The 17223-nt window shown below is 40.2% G+C and overlaps 8 non-coding genes across 8 annotated transcripts; all 8 read right to left on the reverse strand.

The window, feature by feature from the left end:
- Positions 1-51: 51 nt before the first annotated feature.
- Positions 52-192, reverse strand: LOC141794056 (U4 spliceosomal RNA). The gene has a single exon (XR_012598503.1). It is a non-coding gene; the product is annotated as a U4 spliceosomal RNA (small nuclear RNA).
- A 511-nt stretch (positions 193-703) lies between these two features.
- Positions 704-844, reverse strand: LOC141794054 (U4 spliceosomal RNA). The gene has a single exon (XR_012598501.1). It is a non-coding gene; the product is annotated as a U4 spliceosomal RNA (small nuclear RNA).
- Positions 845-1356: 512 nt separating this feature from the next.
- LOC141794049 (U4 spliceosomal RNA) lies at positions 1357-1497 on the reverse strand. Its single transcript, XR_012598496.1, has one exon. It is a non-coding gene; the product is annotated as a U4 spliceosomal RNA (small nuclear RNA).
- A 511-nt stretch (positions 1498-2008) lies between these two features.
- On the reverse strand, positions 2009-2149 carry LOC141794065 (U4 spliceosomal RNA). Its single transcript, XR_012598512.1, has one exon. It is a non-coding gene; the product is annotated as a U4 spliceosomal RNA (small nuclear RNA).
- A 505-nt stretch (positions 2150-2654) lies between these two features.
- LOC141794055 (U4 spliceosomal RNA) lies at positions 2655-2795 on the reverse strand. The gene has a single exon (XR_012598502.1). It is a non-coding gene; the product is annotated as a U4 spliceosomal RNA (small nuclear RNA).
- A 616-nt stretch (positions 2796-3411) lies between these two features.
- LOC141794052 (U4 spliceosomal RNA) lies at positions 3412-3552 on the reverse strand. The gene has a single exon (XR_012598499.1). It is a non-coding gene; the product is annotated as a U4 spliceosomal RNA (small nuclear RNA).
- Positions 3553-4058: 506 nt separating this feature from the next.
- On the reverse strand, positions 4059-4199 carry LOC141794050 (U4 spliceosomal RNA). Its single transcript, XR_012598497.1, has one exon. It is a non-coding gene; the product is annotated as a U4 spliceosomal RNA (small nuclear RNA).
- A 513-nt stretch (positions 4200-4712) lies between these two features.
- Positions 4713-4853, reverse strand: LOC141794051 (U4 spliceosomal RNA). The gene has a single exon (XR_012598498.1). It is a non-coding gene; the product is annotated as a U4 spliceosomal RNA (small nuclear RNA).
- Positions 4854-17223: the final 12370 nt, after the last annotated feature.

The raw sequence follows: 17223 nt of genomic DNA on the forward strand, positions 1-17223 counted from the left end.
TGGGATTTGATATGTGAAATTATCATGTTTCTCTTGGTACAGTATTGCAAGTCTCCCATGAGACCAACAAAAATTGCCTTGACTGACTGTATCTCAAGTCATCCAGGCGGGGTATTGGGTAAAGTTTTCAACTAGCAATGATCACGTCTCAGTTGGACTTCATAGACTATGATATTGCCTCTGCGCAAGCATGCAGTCCTCCACCACCAGAGGCATCTGCACATGGCCCAACACTCCCTTCACATGGGGTTCACTCTCTGAGAAGCTCTGGTCCTAAAGTTGTTTCAGGACAACAACATGTCTAAGGAGTGTGTTCTTAAGTACAAGGCCAGCTGTTTGCATATCAATGTGAGCTTCATCAATTCATTTAAAGCTTAGTTTCTGTTAATGCTAGGTTTAAATCAAGTAGATTAGTTTGACATGGTTATGGTGAGGTTTTGGTTTCTTATACAGGAAACAGATCAGGGGAATACAGTTTTGAAAACACTCAAAAGGCAACAGCAAAAACATTTATTCTTGAAATTCTGCTTGTTTTGATTTATATCCTTTAAATATTATACAGTTTTAGGTGCCAAAATTCTTTTAGGCACCAAGTGGCTTTTCTACAGTCTTTTTAGAATCTGAACAGAGTTGTGGATGCCTGTCCACTAAAAGGGCTTTGATATGTGTAATTATCATGTTTGTCTTGGTACAGACTTGCAAGTCTCCCATGAGACCAACAAAAATTGCCTTGGCTGACTGTATCTCAAGTCATCCAGGCGGGGTATTGGGTAAAGTTTTCAACTAGCAATGATCACGTCTCAGTTGGACTTCATGGACTATGATATTGCCTCTGCGCAAGCATGCAGTCCTCCACCACCAGAGGCATCTGGACATGGCCCAACACTCCCTTCACATGTGGTTCACTCTCTGAGAAGCTCTGGTCCTAAAGTTGTTTCAGGACAACGACATGTCTATGGAGTGTGTTCTTAAGTACAAGGCCACCCAGTTGCATATCAATGTGAGCTTCATCAATTCATTTAAAGCTTAGTTTCTGTTAATGCTAGGTTTAAATTAAGTAGATTAGTTTGACATGGTTATGGTGAGGTTTTGGTTTCCTATACAGGAAACAAGTCATGGGAATACAGTTTTGAAAACACTCAAAAGGCAACAGCAAAAACATTTCTTCTTGAAATTCTGCTTGTTTTGATTTATATCCTTTAAATATTATACAGTTTTAGGTGCCAAAATTCCTTTAGGAACCAAGTGGCTTTTCTACGTTCTCTTTGAAAATCTAAACATATGTGTGGATGCCTGTCCATCAAAGGGGCTTTGATATTTGAAATTATCATGTTTCTCTTGATACAGAGTTGCAAGTCTCCCATGAGACCAACAAAAATTGCCTTGGCTGACTGTATCTCAAGTCATCCAGGCGGGGTATTGGGTAAAGTTTTCAACTAGCAATGATCACGTCTCAGTTGGACTTCATAGACTATGATATTGCCTCTGCGCAAGCATGCAGTCCTCCACCACCAGAGGCATCTGCACATGGCCCAACACTCCCTTCACATGTGGTTCACTCTCTGAGAAGCTCTGGTCCTAAAGTTGTTTCAGGACAACAACATGTCTGTGGAGTACGTTCTTAAGTACAAGGCCACCCTGTTGCATATCAATGTGAGCTTCATCAATTTATTTAAAGCTTAGTTTCTGTTAATGCTAGGTTTAAATTATGTAGATAAGTTTGACATGGTTATGGTGAGGTTTTGGTTTCCTTAACAGGAAACAGATCAGGGGAATAAAGTTTTGAAAACACTCAAAATGCAAAAGCAAAAACATTTCTTCTTGTTATTCTGCTTGTTTTTATTTATATCCTTTAAATGTTATACAGCTTTAGGTGCCAAAATTTCTAATGCACCAGGTGGCTTTTCTGCGTTCTCTTTGAAAATCTGAATATATTTGGGGATCCCTGTCCATTTGAGGGGCTTTAATATGTGAAATTATCATGTTGCTCTTGGTACAGAGTTGCAAGTCTCCCATGAGACGAACACAAATTGCCTTGGCTGACTGTATCTCAAGTCATCCACGCGGAGTTTTGGGTTAAGTTTTCAACTAGCAATGATCATGTCTCAGTTGGACTTCATAGACTATGATATTGCCTCTGCGCAAGCATGCAGTCCTCCACCACCAGAGGCATCTGGACATGGCCCAACACTCCCTTCATATGTGGTTCACTCTCTGAGAAGCTCTGATCCTAAAGTTGTTTCAGGACAACAACATGTCTGTGGAGTGTGTTCTTAAATACAAGGCCAGCCTTTTGCATATCAATCTAAGCAAAGGCACTACATTTACAACCGATTTTAGTAAGTGTGTGATTTAAATACAGGAGCTTAGCTTTTCTTGGTTACACTAAAGTTTTGGTTACCTTAACAGAAAAAGTTCAAAGAAATTGGTTTTGAAACATTAACACAGCAACTGTCAGACATTTCTATTACAATTCTTCTGGCCTATAAAAGATTTTTTATTGATGGTGGTTTGAAGTACCTGCATTCCATTAGTAACCAAGCAGCTTTCTTACAAACTTTTTAGAAGATCTGTGAATATAGGTGGCTTCCTTCCTGTGGGGTGCCCTTTCTGGCATGAAGTCATGAAATTTTCCTTTGGTACAGAGTTGCAAGTCTCCCATGAGACCAACAAAAATTGCCTTGGCTGACTGTATCTCAAGCCATCCAGGCGGGGTATTGGGTAAAGTTTTCAACTAGCAATGATCACGTCTCAGTTGGACTTCATAGACTATGATATTGCCTCTGCGCAAGCATGCAGTCCTCCACCACCTGAGGCATCTGCACATGGCCCAACACTCTCCTCACATGTGGTTCACTCTCTGAGAAGCTCTGGTCCTAAAGTTGTTTCAGGACAACAACATGTCTAAGCAGTGTGTTCTTAGGTACAAGGCCACCCCTTAGCATATCAATGTCAATCACTCTCTGTGAAGCTCTGGTCCTAAAGTTGTTCCAGGACAACATCATGTCTTTTGTTTGACTTCTGAAGTACAAAACTGCCTTTCCTTGACATATTAATCTGAGCCAGTGAACTTCATTTGATGCTTTTTTCAGTTAGTGTAGGACTAAAGTAAAGAAGCTTAAGTTTGCCTGGTAATCCTAAAGTTTTGGTTAACTAAAAAAGGAAAAAAATCATATATATGTATAGTTTGTGAATCATTAACACGGAAACTGCAACAACATTCTTCTTAAATGCTCCTTTTTGATATAAACCTTATTAAGAATTTGATGGTTAGAAGTGCTAGCATTCCAAGAGGCCCTGAGCAGCTTTTTCAAAAAATTTTAGAGCATTTAAGTTTAAAAAAAGCTGCCTGTCTGTAAGGGAGCACCTGAAGATGCAACTTGCAAAATTGCCTTTGTACAGTGGTGCAAGTCTCCCATGAGACCAACAAAAATTGCCTTGGCTGACTGTGTCTCAAGTCATCCAGGCGGGGTATTGGGTAAAGTTTTCAACTAGCAATGATCACGTCTCAGTTGGACTTCATAGACTATGATATTGCCTCTGCGCAAGCATGCAGTCCTCCACCACCAGAGGCATCTGGACATGGCCCAACACTCCCTTCACATGTGGTTCACTCTCTAAGAAGCTCTGGTCCTAAAGTTGTTCCAGGACAACAACATGTTTATGGAGTGTGTTCATAAGTACAAGGCCAGCCTTTTGCATATCAATCATAGCAAAGGAACTACATTTACAACTGATTTTAGTTAGTGTGTGATTTAAATACAGGAGCTTAGCTTTTCTTGGTTATACTAAAGTTTTTGTTCCTTAACATAAAAATTTCAAAGAAATTGGTTTTGAAACATTAACACAGCAACTGTCAGACATTTCTATTACAATTCTGCTGGCCTTTTAAAACATTTTTTATTGACAGGTGGTTTGAAGTACCTGCATTCCTTAAGAAACTAAGCAGCTTTCTTACAAACTTTTTAGAAGATCTGTGAATACAGGTGGCTTCCTTCCTGTGGGGTGCCCTTTCTAGCATGAAGTCATGAAATTTTCCTTTGGTACAGAGTTGCAAGTCTCCCATGAGACCAACAAAAATTGCCTTGGCTGACTGTATCTCAAGTCATCCAGGCGGGGTATTGGGTAAAGTTTTCAACTAGCAATGATCACGTCTCAGTTGGACTTCATAGACTATGATATTGCCTCTGCGCAAGCATGCAGTCCTCCACCACCAGAGGCATCTGCACATGGCCCAACACTCCCTTCACACATGGTTCACTCTCTGAGAAGCTTTGGTCCTAAAGTTGTTTCAGGACAACAACATGTCTATGGAGTGTGTTCTTAAGTACAAGGCCAGCTGTTTGCATATCAATGTGAGCTTCATCAATTCATTTAAAGCTTAGTTTCTGTTAATGCTAGGTTTAAATTAAGTAGATTAGTTTGACATGGTTATGGTGAGGTTTTTGTTTCCTATACAGGAAACAAGTCATGGGAATAGAGTTTTGAAAACACTCAAAAGGCAACAGCAAAAAAACATTTCTTCTTGAAATTCTGCTTGTTTGATTTATATCCTTTAAATATTATACAGTTTTAGGTGCCACAATTCCTTTAGGCACCAAGTGACTTTTTTACATTCTCTTTGAAATTCTGAACATAATTGTGGACCCCTGTCCATTAAATGGGCTTTGATATGTGAAATTATCATGTTTCTCTTGATACAGAGTTTCAAGTCTCCCATGAGACCAACAAAAATTGCCTTGGCTGACTGTGTCTCAAGTCATCCAGGCGGGGTATTGGGTAAAGTTTTCAACTAGCAATGATCACGTCTCAGTTGGACTTCATAGACTATGATATTGCCTCTGCGCAAGCATGCAGTTCTCCACCACCAGAGGCATCTGCACATGGCCCAACACTCCCTTCACACATGGTTCACATGATGATAAGGATATACATCTTCCATGTTGCATACTTATATCTGCACTCTTTGAAGCCCAAAGGGACCCATCAAGCATTGTCTTTGAACAACCACAGTCTGATATTCTTACAACAAAGAGTCTTTACTCTTCTTGTTAGGCAGCACTACACAAGGCAGGCCATGAATAAGAAAGCAGCTGCTGGCATGCCCTATCAGCTTGATCTGCACCAGTTAACCTCAATCTGCGGCTCAGTCTGTCTCTAATGGAGGCTGTCAGCTGGCAAGCCTTTTTCTCGGCACCTTTACACACATTATTTCTGCACACACTTCAATGTGGCTGCAGCTGTGGAAGAATTGAATCTCAACATAGGAAACTTTTCAGAGACGAGGAAGAAAACACTAGTTTCTTTTGGTATTTACAGGATTTTAGTGTAAAGTAAACCCGGATTGGAAAATAGCAAATGTTTGTAGTCAGGTGTTTCTTTAATGCTAACAAGATCGGGAAAACAGTATCCCCTAAAAATGGTCATTTTATAAAACCACTGTCACATTGTGGTGCAAATCCACTTCACAGCTGGAAGACTTGCTCTGCTACAATCAGTAAGTTTGAGCCAAGAGAAATTTGCTCCCTCTTCGGGATGGGATTTGTCTGAAGTACAGTCATGGCCCAGAAAACACACACTGCCAGCTGCATCCTTTAACTTTTTACAGCAACAGAAACCAAACATTGCATCTGTCCTGTGAAAGTATGTCTGTGCATGTGTCTCAAACTGTTGCCTGCTTGTGTCAAACAGACGAAAATGGGAAGAGATGAGGAATGTGCCCATTTTTTTTCTGTCCAGTGTGTAACAAGCCTGTCCAGAAACATGTGGTTCATATCAATACACCATTATCTAAAACTGCAACTAAACAAGCACATGTCATCTTGTAGTAATGATACATCACCACGTTAGGAATATCTCGATAAGCATTTTTTTCCTTGAACCCGATCATTAAATATTGAGTATCAGCCGATACCGAGTCCCCATCCGATTTGGAGATAAACATTGCTGAAGAAGTGAGAAAGTGAAGCTGCACACTTCTTTTTTAGTGTGTTAACAATACTTAATAGTAAAAAGATAATAGCTAAAATATGTCTTAAACCTATAAAGTAAATTTTTACTTAGTCCAGTTTTAAAGTGGAAACCCTCTGGATCTGAAACCCGTCGGCGGGATCAAAATACCATTTATTTTGAAATGACTGGCAGATACAAGCCATTTTTTTCCAATCCAACAACTGAAAACATTGGCGTTATCGTCAGATTCTCAAGTTTCCGAGGGTACCTGAATGTATCACACGCGAAGCCGGCAACATGTCTCAACATGTCGCAGTAATCGGGAGGATTTCATTAGCGTTGCTTTGAATTTCATGTCTTCTTACAACATTTGCAGAAAATGACTGGTTTGTTAAAATAATATTATTCTACGCTTTTCATGGCTTCAGTAAGCCCTGAATGATGGACAACTTGTATACATACAGTACAGAATGCTAAAATCCGAGGCTGCCCTGAACGCAACTCTCCGGAGACGTTGGGAGACCTCTAACTTACACAAACGGGACTGTCTGATGTTTTTACCCTTTTATTGGAATATTTATTTTTCTACAAACTGGATTATGACTTTGACTGACCTGAAACATCCATGGCAAGGGATTTAGTGTGCTGCGAGGCTCAGCTGAAACACAGGACAAACTTCTGTTGTCAAACTGATGTCACCATCATCACATCCTCACCGGTTGCTACGGACTGTGCTGTACAGCTTCAGTGAAGCAGGCTGTTAAACGAAGTGCTTGAACGGAGGGACGTACCGTGAATAACTGAGATGGCATAAACCTGCGTCACACCCTCTTCTCAGAACTTTCTGGAAGCTGTAGTCCTCTCTCCATGGACATTTATCCGTTCGGTTGAAGCCGAGAAACAGCGGAGCAGCCTTTCCTCGGTAAGTGAACGACGTTGCTTGTTGTTTTAGTAGACGTTAACGCCTTTTGTAAAAATTGCAGGGCATTGTGTCTTCACTTTCTAGTTTGATGTATTTCCAAACTGCTGACACTGAAGCCATGGAGGTGTTAGAGTTAAGCTAACAGACTATGCAGTGTTTGCTAGTTTTCGCCGTTTGTCCCTGCAGAGTTACCGTAGGTGCTGTAAAGCAGATGTTATCGCTGTAATGTGTCTGGTTGTGCTCATGTGTTCTGTAATAAAGCTCAAGGTTTCCTCCAGGAGTTTTTTTGTTAAACTGTGGGGGAGCCCCTCAACCCCCACCAAATAATAATAATAATAATAATAATAATAATAATAATAATAATAATAATAATCAAATAGATAATAAAACCCAAAACATTAGAAACATAAAACTTTTATAAATTATTCATTTACAACATTTTTTTTTTGCTTTATCTAATGACTAAGTTTGCAGCCATGCTGGAATCTTTCCTTTTTATTAGAAACTACTTTAAATCTATTAGACTGGCTGATGCATATACTACATTTGTATGATAAAATCATAAATATGATATTATAGTTAAACAATCGTGGTTACTCATAGTTGTTAAAGTAAAGAGTGACATTAAAGGAGATAATGGTGATAATTTGTATATGCACACCCTGGCCACCCCTTCTTATGTCACAGCCTATGACACCTCATTCTGAAAGTATGGACATTGTAAGCTAACAGGCTTTCAGGTTTGTTCAACTAAAGCTGGAGTTGATTCTTTTTGCAAACTGCAACTTCTGTCCCAAAGAGACAGCAGAAAGGAGACTCCTGTAGGAGCGCAAGGAGGATTGACGATCAGTTTATGCATAGTATGCGTAGTATTTTAATTGAATTAATTTTTTAAATTGAATTTGTATTTTGCCTATGAAAATTCAACTCTTTTTATACTTGAATTCATTTTTTTAACTTAAAATTCAAAAACACAGAATTTAATTTCAATTCACAAAATGCAGATTCAGTTTTAAAATTAACTTTCAATTCAGAGCGGCACGACCGTTACGTCATCTTGTGCCTGTCGGGGAGACTAATCGAGCACAGATTCACATCCCTGGACTCTCCTGTGTTGTTTCTAGCTGTACTCCTCCCCTGAGCGGGATGGTTGTCAGTTCAACGATGCCTGAAGACCAGGGGTTGAATAATCAAGTTAGAAATCACATAATACACATGGTTTTCTGTCTACTATGTTACCCTGTGATTGACTGGCGACCGGTACGGCCTCTCGCCCAGTGACAGCTAGGATAGGCTCCGCAACCCCGAAATGGGATAGCTGGTATAGAAATGAATGAAATCTAGTACACGCCCCGCACCACCCCCGAGTTGACAATCAAAGATGGCTGCCCCTCAGTTATCAAGCTCCCGTAATAATGAATTCATAAGCACTTCTGACAAATGTTTGTGACACTAAATCAGCTGTATACATAGTATTGTTCAGCTTATATTTGTAGAAATGCTGCCATAGTGTTAGCCCAGGTATGTTGGCACAGTCAGCGGACGTGTAGAGCAGCTCGTCATCAAGCTCTGCTCGAGCCTGATAACGAGCCATTCATTTGAATCAGGTGTGCTGGAGAGGGGTAACATCTAAAACATGCAGGGCAGGGGTCCTCCAGGACCAGGGCCCTGTTCTACGAAGCAAGTTCAGTCTAGTGAGATAGCCTTGGAGCTACCTCGCTGAACTGAGCCCGGTAGCCGGCGGTCTCGCTACACGGTTTTACGACGCTGGTTATCAACCTCATAAATTGATCCAGCTAGGCAATGAGCGCGTGCACACATATAAGGCGGAGCCCGCTGCATCTGACCAATCGCGAACATGGAGCAGTCTGGAGCGTCAGAGCAGGCCGGAGAGAGAAGGAGCGCATACTTCACACAGGAGGAGCAGGAGGTGATCATGAGGAAGTATGACGAGGTGAAACATGTAATTAACGTTAAAAGCAGCACCGTCACTGCTGCTAAAGCACAGAAGGAGTGCTGGCAGAAAATTGCTGACAGTCTAAATGCGTAAGTGTAGTGGTGTAGTTCAAATAAAATATTTTGTTCATCATGCACTTTTACTGTAACATGCACCATACCTAATTTATTTCTTAGATGATTTTATTCATTTGTTCATTCCTATCGTGTTACCATTTTTGTGATATGTAGCCCACATGAGCCCTACATGAATTCCTGTCACAATTTTAATATGGGCAATAAAATATTGTCATGGAACAGAAGTGTTGGCATTTAAGATCTTATTACGGCAATGAGAATTCTTCATTCCCTTTAACTACCTGTAGAAAGTGTCATGTACTACCAACCCCTCCCTGGAAAACCAGTAATTTTCATAAAGGTGGTCATCCCAAAAAGAGAGTGGGTCGAGCTCCGATGTCTGCGGGATCCTCTAGGAACGGACAAGCCATTTTTTCGTGAGGACTCATTGGTCAGTGGGCGGGGTTTTTATAGTCCGCGAGTTCAATCTGGAACCTAACCTGCCCCGGAGCAGGTTAGCCGTTCAGCATACGTTGCCATGGAGACTCGCCTCGCTGAGGAGTGATCCCGTGTCGTAGAACAGGGAATCAGGAACCTATCCTCAAAACTACCTCGCTAGGCAGTAATCCTGCTTCGTAGAACAGGGCCCAGGGTTGGGTAACACCGGTGTGGAGGGTGTCCGTGAATCTGCTCGATTAGTCTCCCCAACGGGCACAAGATGACAAAACGGTCGTGCCACTCCAAAGTGAAATTGAATTGTAAAACTGAATCTGCCTTTTGTGAATCGCAATTGATTTCTGTGTTTTTGATTTTAAAGTATAAAAAGAGTTGAATTTTTCTGTTTTTTTTAATTGAAAGTATAAAGAGAGTTGAATTTCCATACGTAAAATACAATTTCAAATTAAAAAAATAAATTCAATTAAAAAAATTAAGTCAATTTCAAAACATTAAATTCCATTACACATCATGCTTTTTCAAATTCAATATTTTAATTCAATTTCAGTTTCCGATGGCACAAATTTAACCTCATACCTTTAGTGCTTCATTAGACAAACCTTACAGGCTTCAGAAAACAGACAAAACATAAATTTAGGAAAACTCATGGACCGAAAAAACAATAATGCTTATTTTAACAAATTTGGCATCCAAACTGTTATTAGTTAATTGCTCACCCTTTTTAAATAAAATGCAAAAAGTTATTTTTTGTCTGTAAATATTCTTCATTCGTCAGACTCAAGGTTATAATAGTTAACTAAAATGAAACTAAAAAGGAAAACTAAAATTTAAAATACATTGCAGTTAACTCAAACTAATAAAAACTAGAAAAGAAAACAAAAACGATAAGTCAAGTAGAACTGTATCTTGTGTTCATAAAACTAAATGAAACTAACCAAAATTAAAGACAAAATGTCCTTAGTTATAGTTTTTGACAATATTAACAGCCTTTAGGATTTAAATTAATCCAACACATTTTCCCAACCAATTTTACGACAGTTTTCAGCAGTTGTCAGCGCCGTACGGCACCATCACAGCAACGTACTGGGACGTGCTTGTTTACTGCACTGACTGGCTGTGCGCTGTGCTGCGACAAAACGTAGTGGAGCAACGAATCAGAGCATCTGTAACAGTTTAATTTCATGTGAGTCTGACTTTATTGTTACAAAGTCCAAGATTCTAATTATTAAAGCTCATATTATATTGTTTTATATAATTTATGGTTTTATTATTTTTATTTAATTCATGTTAACATTATTTTATACAATTTATGTTTATATTTTTATATTAAGTTTATATTATTTTCTTGTGTTTAAGGCAGCAGCCAACAGTTCAGTATCAGCATTGACTGAGCAGTGAGCTCTATGGTGAACTGGAAAATAAACTGTATTACAAAATATTTACTCTGACCTTTTTAAATCCTGCACCTGGTTAATAAGGTATGAAAAAACTAAAACTAAACTAAAACTAAGCCTTGTTGCAAAAATTAAAACTAAATAAAAACTAGAATGTCAGCTCCAAAACTAAAAAATTAAAACTAAACTGTAATGGAAAAAAAAAGTCAAAACTAACTAAAACTAAACTATAATGACAAATCCAAAACTATTTTAACCTTGGTCAGACCCAGTACAGTCACTTCAAGCTTGAAATGGGACAAGTTTCTCTTCCAAAAGCACACTGTGGGCAAAGGCCTTTTTCTAACCCAGTGTTTGACATTTTCCACCTGTGAGGTCGGATGTGTACACTTATAACACAGAACAGAGTCAGAATCATGTTTTGAAAAGACTTCCCTTATTTCATGTTGGAAACCCGTGATATAAAACCCTAATTGCAATATAAAGGAAAAATCGCCCACCCCTACACTCCAGACAAAAGCTTGGGTCTCGTGATAAACTAGGATGAAGGATCATCTGATGAGTTATGATGTGAATTAAAACTCAAACTGAAAAACAAGTGAATGATGTGAGCACGATGTGCATGACAGAGCAGATGGACCAGTCGTGCACACGCTGTGGAATCGGGAGGTGAGATGTCGATGATGAAGGGTTGACAGAAGCTGGAACAAGGCTCAGATACAATATTGTGATGTGACTATTCTAAGAGCTCCCTCCGTGATGCTGCATGTGTTTGATATTTATCGTGAAACTGTGGAAACAAGTCGCTCAGTGTGACTGAATGACAGCGGCTCCGCCTCCTCACTTGTCTCCTTCTTGAGATGTTTTGGCATTCATTGTAAAGAAGCGCTAGCTGCAGAAGCTATATGTACTATCTCCACTCTCCCTCTCAGGCCTGTCTGGTTGTTTTTCTCCTCTTTCTCTCGTATCTGACACACACACACACACACACACACAAACACAGGCACAGAGAGCTGGAGGTAGTTTGATCAGAGGTGAAAGAGAGGCAGAGTGGGAGTCAGAAAGAGCGGAGGAGCTGCAGAGTATGCTCCCAGTCTGCTGCGTGCGGCCCGGGTGAAAACCTAATTACTTGTGTCTGTGGGAGACGGACACGTTTGGCTCGTCAGCAGAGAGCAGCCGGAGTTTCAGAGGCTTCTACTGCGCTCTGCGGCACGACTGCAAGGCATTCTGGGAAAGCTGCACCTGTCAGAGGACCACTGACAGCTTGTCCCGCTCTTGTTATACAGCCAGGCGTGATCCCTCCCATTAGCAGGCCAATGACACAGTTGACTTGCTGTCTGCAGGAGGTTGAGCAGTCGCAGGAGGAGGAGGAGGAGGCTCTTTACCAGCCGTGATGCTGCTCCTGTTTGGAGCAGTCGAGCTGTCACTGGGGTCTCCTCTTCACCGCTGGATAAAAACTGCTCCATCAGAGTTTCTTAAATCTCTTTTTATCCAGCTGATGATGAATCTGTCTGTCCCACTCATTAACTGCAGCTTTCAAACCGTCCTGACGTCTTTTAGATATCTACCTGAGCAGATGTTTGAAGAGAAAAGGTAACTGTCCAGAAGACGTACAGCTGGTGGGCGTCTTGATGGCATTGCAGAGTTCAGCTGCTTTAAGCTCTCCAGAAATTTAGTCTGTTTTCTTTATTTATGCATTACTGATATCTTTTCAAGGGCAGTTATCCTTGAGGATTTTGCCTCTACTGTGCACGCTATATGCAGAGAATTCTGGGTAAATAAGGATCATCCTGTCCATAACTTTAGAGTTTTAGAGACACACTGCAAAAACTGAATTCTTAGTAAGATTAGATATCTCAGAATAGGGTGATATTTGCTAAATTTTATACCAATAAGATAGTTTTCCCACTAAACAAAACTTTTTAGAGTTTTTCACTTGTTTTAAGGGTTTTGGACCTAAATTATCTTATTAAGATTTTAAAGCTTGTCACTGAGATTTTATGACCTATATTGAGTAATACAGGCTTGAGGCGATAATATCAACTGTTACGAAGCTGTTTAATCAGAACTCACGAGTACAAAAACGCTTTTTCTAAATAATAATAATGAAATATAATATAATTATAATTCAAAATGTATATATAACTGTAAGACTGTAAGACATTTTAAGGATCTAAGGGAGACCCTGACTGACATGAAGAGGGAGGGAGGGCGGCTTTGGCAGCTCTTATGGTCTAGAGCAGGGGTCTTCAACCTTTGGCTCTGGAGCCTCATGCGGCTCTTTGACTCCTTTACGGTGGCTCCTAGTAGCTTTAAAAAATATTATTAAAATAAGGAATTTTTATTTTTCTTACAGAGGGTATTAATGATTTAAGACATCAATACAAAAAAAAATCATACATTAACATTGTTTTCAAACTAATCATAAATCAACTCATGCTAAAAGCTTTCACTATCTAAAAAAAAAGTTTTTTTTTATTTCAAGTTTTTGACTTTTTTTTTTTTTAATTTAGAAGAATTTTTTTTTTTTTTTTTTGTAAAGGTTCTGCATATTTTTGAAATTTAAACTTTTTTCACTCCTGCATTTTTTTTTGCAAATTATTTAAATTCCAGTTTTGGTTAGAAAAAAAAATAAAATTTTTGAGAATTTAGCAAATTTTAGAATTTACAATTTTTATTTATTTATTTTTTATTTTTTGCAAATTTACAGAGTTTTGGCAAATCTTTAAAAAAAATTTCAATTATGTTTGATGTTTTTCCTGTTTTTTTTTTTTTTTTTGGGCGGGGGGGGGGGGGGGGGGGGGGGGGATTCCAGTATTTGAAAAAATTCTTAACTTATTGAAATCTTATAAATTTTGCACATTTTTTTCTTTCTATTGATTATTTTTATTTATTTATTTTTTATTTTATTTTATTATACATTTTATTGTCTTTATTGTGAAGATAAAGTAGGTTTTGTGGCTCCTGAATGACTTCAGTCCAGGTGAGCTGGGGCAAAAGAGTTCCTATGAAAGTAAAGGTTGCAGACCCCTGGTCTGGAGAGACAGACACGAGAGGGAGAGCGCAACAAAAGTTGACAATCAAACAAATCTTGGCACTAAGCGATTCTGTTCAGTTTTGTTCACCCAGATGATTCGTCACATCATTTGTGCTGACTCTAAGTCTGTGCTACTTGTAAAAGATGCTTCATGATCATTTAAGCGAGCCATGCTTGTTCCTTAAGTCGGGTTCATCCTGGCTCTAGTGGCCAGCGGGGGGAACTGCACTGCAAGGGGGACAATCATGCTTGAATATGGCATGGTTTGGCTGGCCAGTGTGTCTGCGCCCTTATAGAGACAGCAGATAAAACCGAGTGTGGCAGAGAGAAACTGAAATAATGGACATTTTCAAGCTGTAAATCATGACAAACTTCTATTGAGTCACTGTTAGCCAGTTTTTTATTAAGCATGGGATTAGCTGATCAGAAATTCACATTGAGAGATTCAATGGTGGTGTAGAACATGTAGTTTATCTGTGTTAAATAATTTTTGTTGAACAGTTATATCCCAGCATCCCTTTGAGCCGTGAAGAGAGTGATAAAGTAGCTGTTTTGCATTCCATTGAGAGGATCCCATCAGGTGCCATCAGAGAGTTACATTCCTCCTCTCTGCCCTTGAGCAAAGCACATTCCCCTTTCAGCTCCTGCAGAGCGGCTCAGATGGCTTTGCTCCAGCCTGCGGGGTTTTGTAAGATCACCCTCTCTGACTGCTGCTACACCGGCAGGCCACTTCTGTTAACTGTGATGTTTTCCTCGTTAAGTCCGAGCCTGGTGCAGTAAATGTTTAGAAAACACCAGCTCCTGTCTTTTTCCAGCTCCTCTCTGCTCAGCGAGCTTTTCTCCATCTGCATGGTGGGAAAAGAAGTTGCCCACGTATCACATCGGTGTAAGTGTAGCACAAGCATGCAGCCAGATTGTTCTGTTAGTTGTGAGAACTAAAATAGTCCTCAGAGGGTTGAGATGTTATCTGGAAATCCACAGCTCTCTGCTGCACGTGTTCCCACCCAGGCTGCAGAGTTTGGGAAAGACGGAGCAGCAGGAGAGTGATTTTACACAAAGACAGCTGATTTCAGAGGCTCTGCAGGCCACAGCAGAGAGGTTCATGTGTGTAAATGTGTTCACATGGACCTGCTGGATGGAAAAGAGGGAGAGTTATCCATCAAAAGAACGTGACTGTGACATTTCTCTGCGTTTTTTATCTGCCAATCATCCTTTTCTCCCACCAAAATGCTCCACATTCTCAGGCAAACCTCCCTCCTACTACAGACGGATCACAGACTGATTAATGACAGCCTGCAGCAAACAATACATCCCTCACACACGGATCCTTTGGAGAAAAATGACATTCATGTGACGAACTGACAGTTTGAATATCTGACAGCTTTTAAGGCCCAGGTCTCCTCCCTTTACGTAAAAAACTGTATCCTCCTTTTCAAATGATGTTACCATCACTGCTTACACACTTCTATGCGTTTTTCATGTTGGGGTTGCTGTTAACCAATGCATCCACCAGGGGGGGCAGCCCAGAGTCAAAAGCACTGACTGTACATAGAGTTTTGAAGCCAAAATTCCCCCATCACAGGTGCAGCCATTGGCAGCCAGAATCTGTGCAGTCTAATCACTTCTTGACTCTACCTCCCGACATATTTTACAGTCCCCGAAAAAAATACTCAAGAACGTGAGCTGTCAATCATCATTCACTGTGATGTAAAACCTCGTTTTTAACCTCTTATAACAAATGAAAACGAAACTTTTCATAAAAAAGAGGACTTGAATACACAGCAGACAAATATCTTCAAATCACCACAACAATAAGACGTGAGAAACATTTCTACCAGGTGTATTAGTTTTTTAAAGTTTGATCGCAGCCCATCTGGAATGACTGAGGAGATGGATTATTTTGACCTACAACAGTCTTTCATCTGCTTCAACTTTTCTCTTCCTGGACATTTTGCGATTACTGTTTTATTTCTCAATTCCACCAATTCGTAGTAAAACTACACTGATGTGAAAACACTGCCATCTAGTGGCAGGACGTTATTAGGATCATGTGATCATCCAATCAGAGGCTCAGCTTCGGTCACGTGACTGCTGAGCACCCTGTAGCTGTTCAAAAGAAAACTCAGAGCCTGCGTCATAGCAGATGTGGCTGTGTCCGCAGGTTGGCTTAATTTCACATTGTCAGTAACAGACGGGTGACGTCGTGGAGACTACGTCCATGTTTTGTACGATCAATGGGCGGGATGCTGTCACTTTGCTGGTAACATAATTGGTAGGCATTATGGGAAATGTTATGGTTAATGCACCTTTTTGTCTTGTTGGTTGTGGCTGCCTGTTACAGCAGCTCTCTCTTCTTTGTCCATTTCGTTGCAATTTTTCGTCTCTTTTTCATCATCTTTGCATTTGGAGTGAGTCATTACTTTTTATGGCTCATTTGTTGGACATGGACACCAAACTTTTTGTGTATTCATTGATATTTTTACTACTTTTCTCCTGTGTTTGTCTGGAGATCCTACATGTAACCATGGCTGCATTGTTTACATGTGAAATCAGCTGTTATCAGCCTGTACCATGTCAGTGCTAACTGGTGCAAGGCCGGATGTTTCCCCACAAGGTGAGGAGAAAGATTAAGATCTATCTCCAATAAGATGGACGAACTAGCCGTGCTAACCCAGCAACAGAGGGAATACCAGAAGCCTCTCGTGTAGTCTGGGAGCATTTTAATCCATTTGTGAGTTTTCCGTCGAGCTCCTCTTCACTGTACAAACATGAAGACATTACATGGAGGTTAATCAATCATAAGAATCAGCTTTCAGCCCGATGTGTCTCAGTTCATTTCTTCAGAAAGAGCTCTGGTATCTGGGGCGTTTCAGATTTCCTGATCTGGTTTGTTCATCATGTTGGAGTTTGTGTTGGCTGTGTTGAATTGGCAGGAGTGTGTTTGCAGAAGAAATCACTGATAAACTGCAGGAGGACTCGAAAAGTCTCAATAAGACTTCAGCCAATGCATTTTTCCAGCGAAGGCAGCGATGATTGGATGTTTTTACCTTTCAACACGAGGGGAAAAAGATCAGCGCAGGGTCTCAAATGTGAAAACAGCGTCTTCAGTCTGTAACAGAACGACCAAATCCTGTTCCCAAATTATTTCAAGTTCAGTGTCATCTCAGTCCAACATGTAAAAACAAACTGGTACCAGTCATCTCAGAGCGGCTGCTTTTCTTTCCTCAGCTTTTTATAACCCCAAGGTCGAAGAGATCAAGATCTGATTAATCAACACTGAGGAAGAAGAAGAGGTGTGAAGATACGTCCGTGAGAAACATCTTGTGATCTCATTATTTTTCATTCAGTGGCAGTTTTAACAGCCTCCCCCCATCACCTCTCAGTCCATCCTCCTCCTCCTGCTCTGTCTATTCCCGTTTACAAGTTCACAGGCCATATGCACCGGTTAC

Source organism: Halichoeres trimaculatus, unplaced genomic scaffold, assembly GCF_033239565.1.
Source record: "Halichoeres trimaculatus isolate MK-OKI-2021-1 unplaced genomic scaffold, fHalTri1.1 fHalTri1_scaffold_7, whole genome shotgun sequence".
Taxonomy (NCBI): Eukaryota; Metazoa; Chordata; class Actinopteri; order Labriformes; family Labridae; genus Halichoeres; species Halichoeres trimaculatus.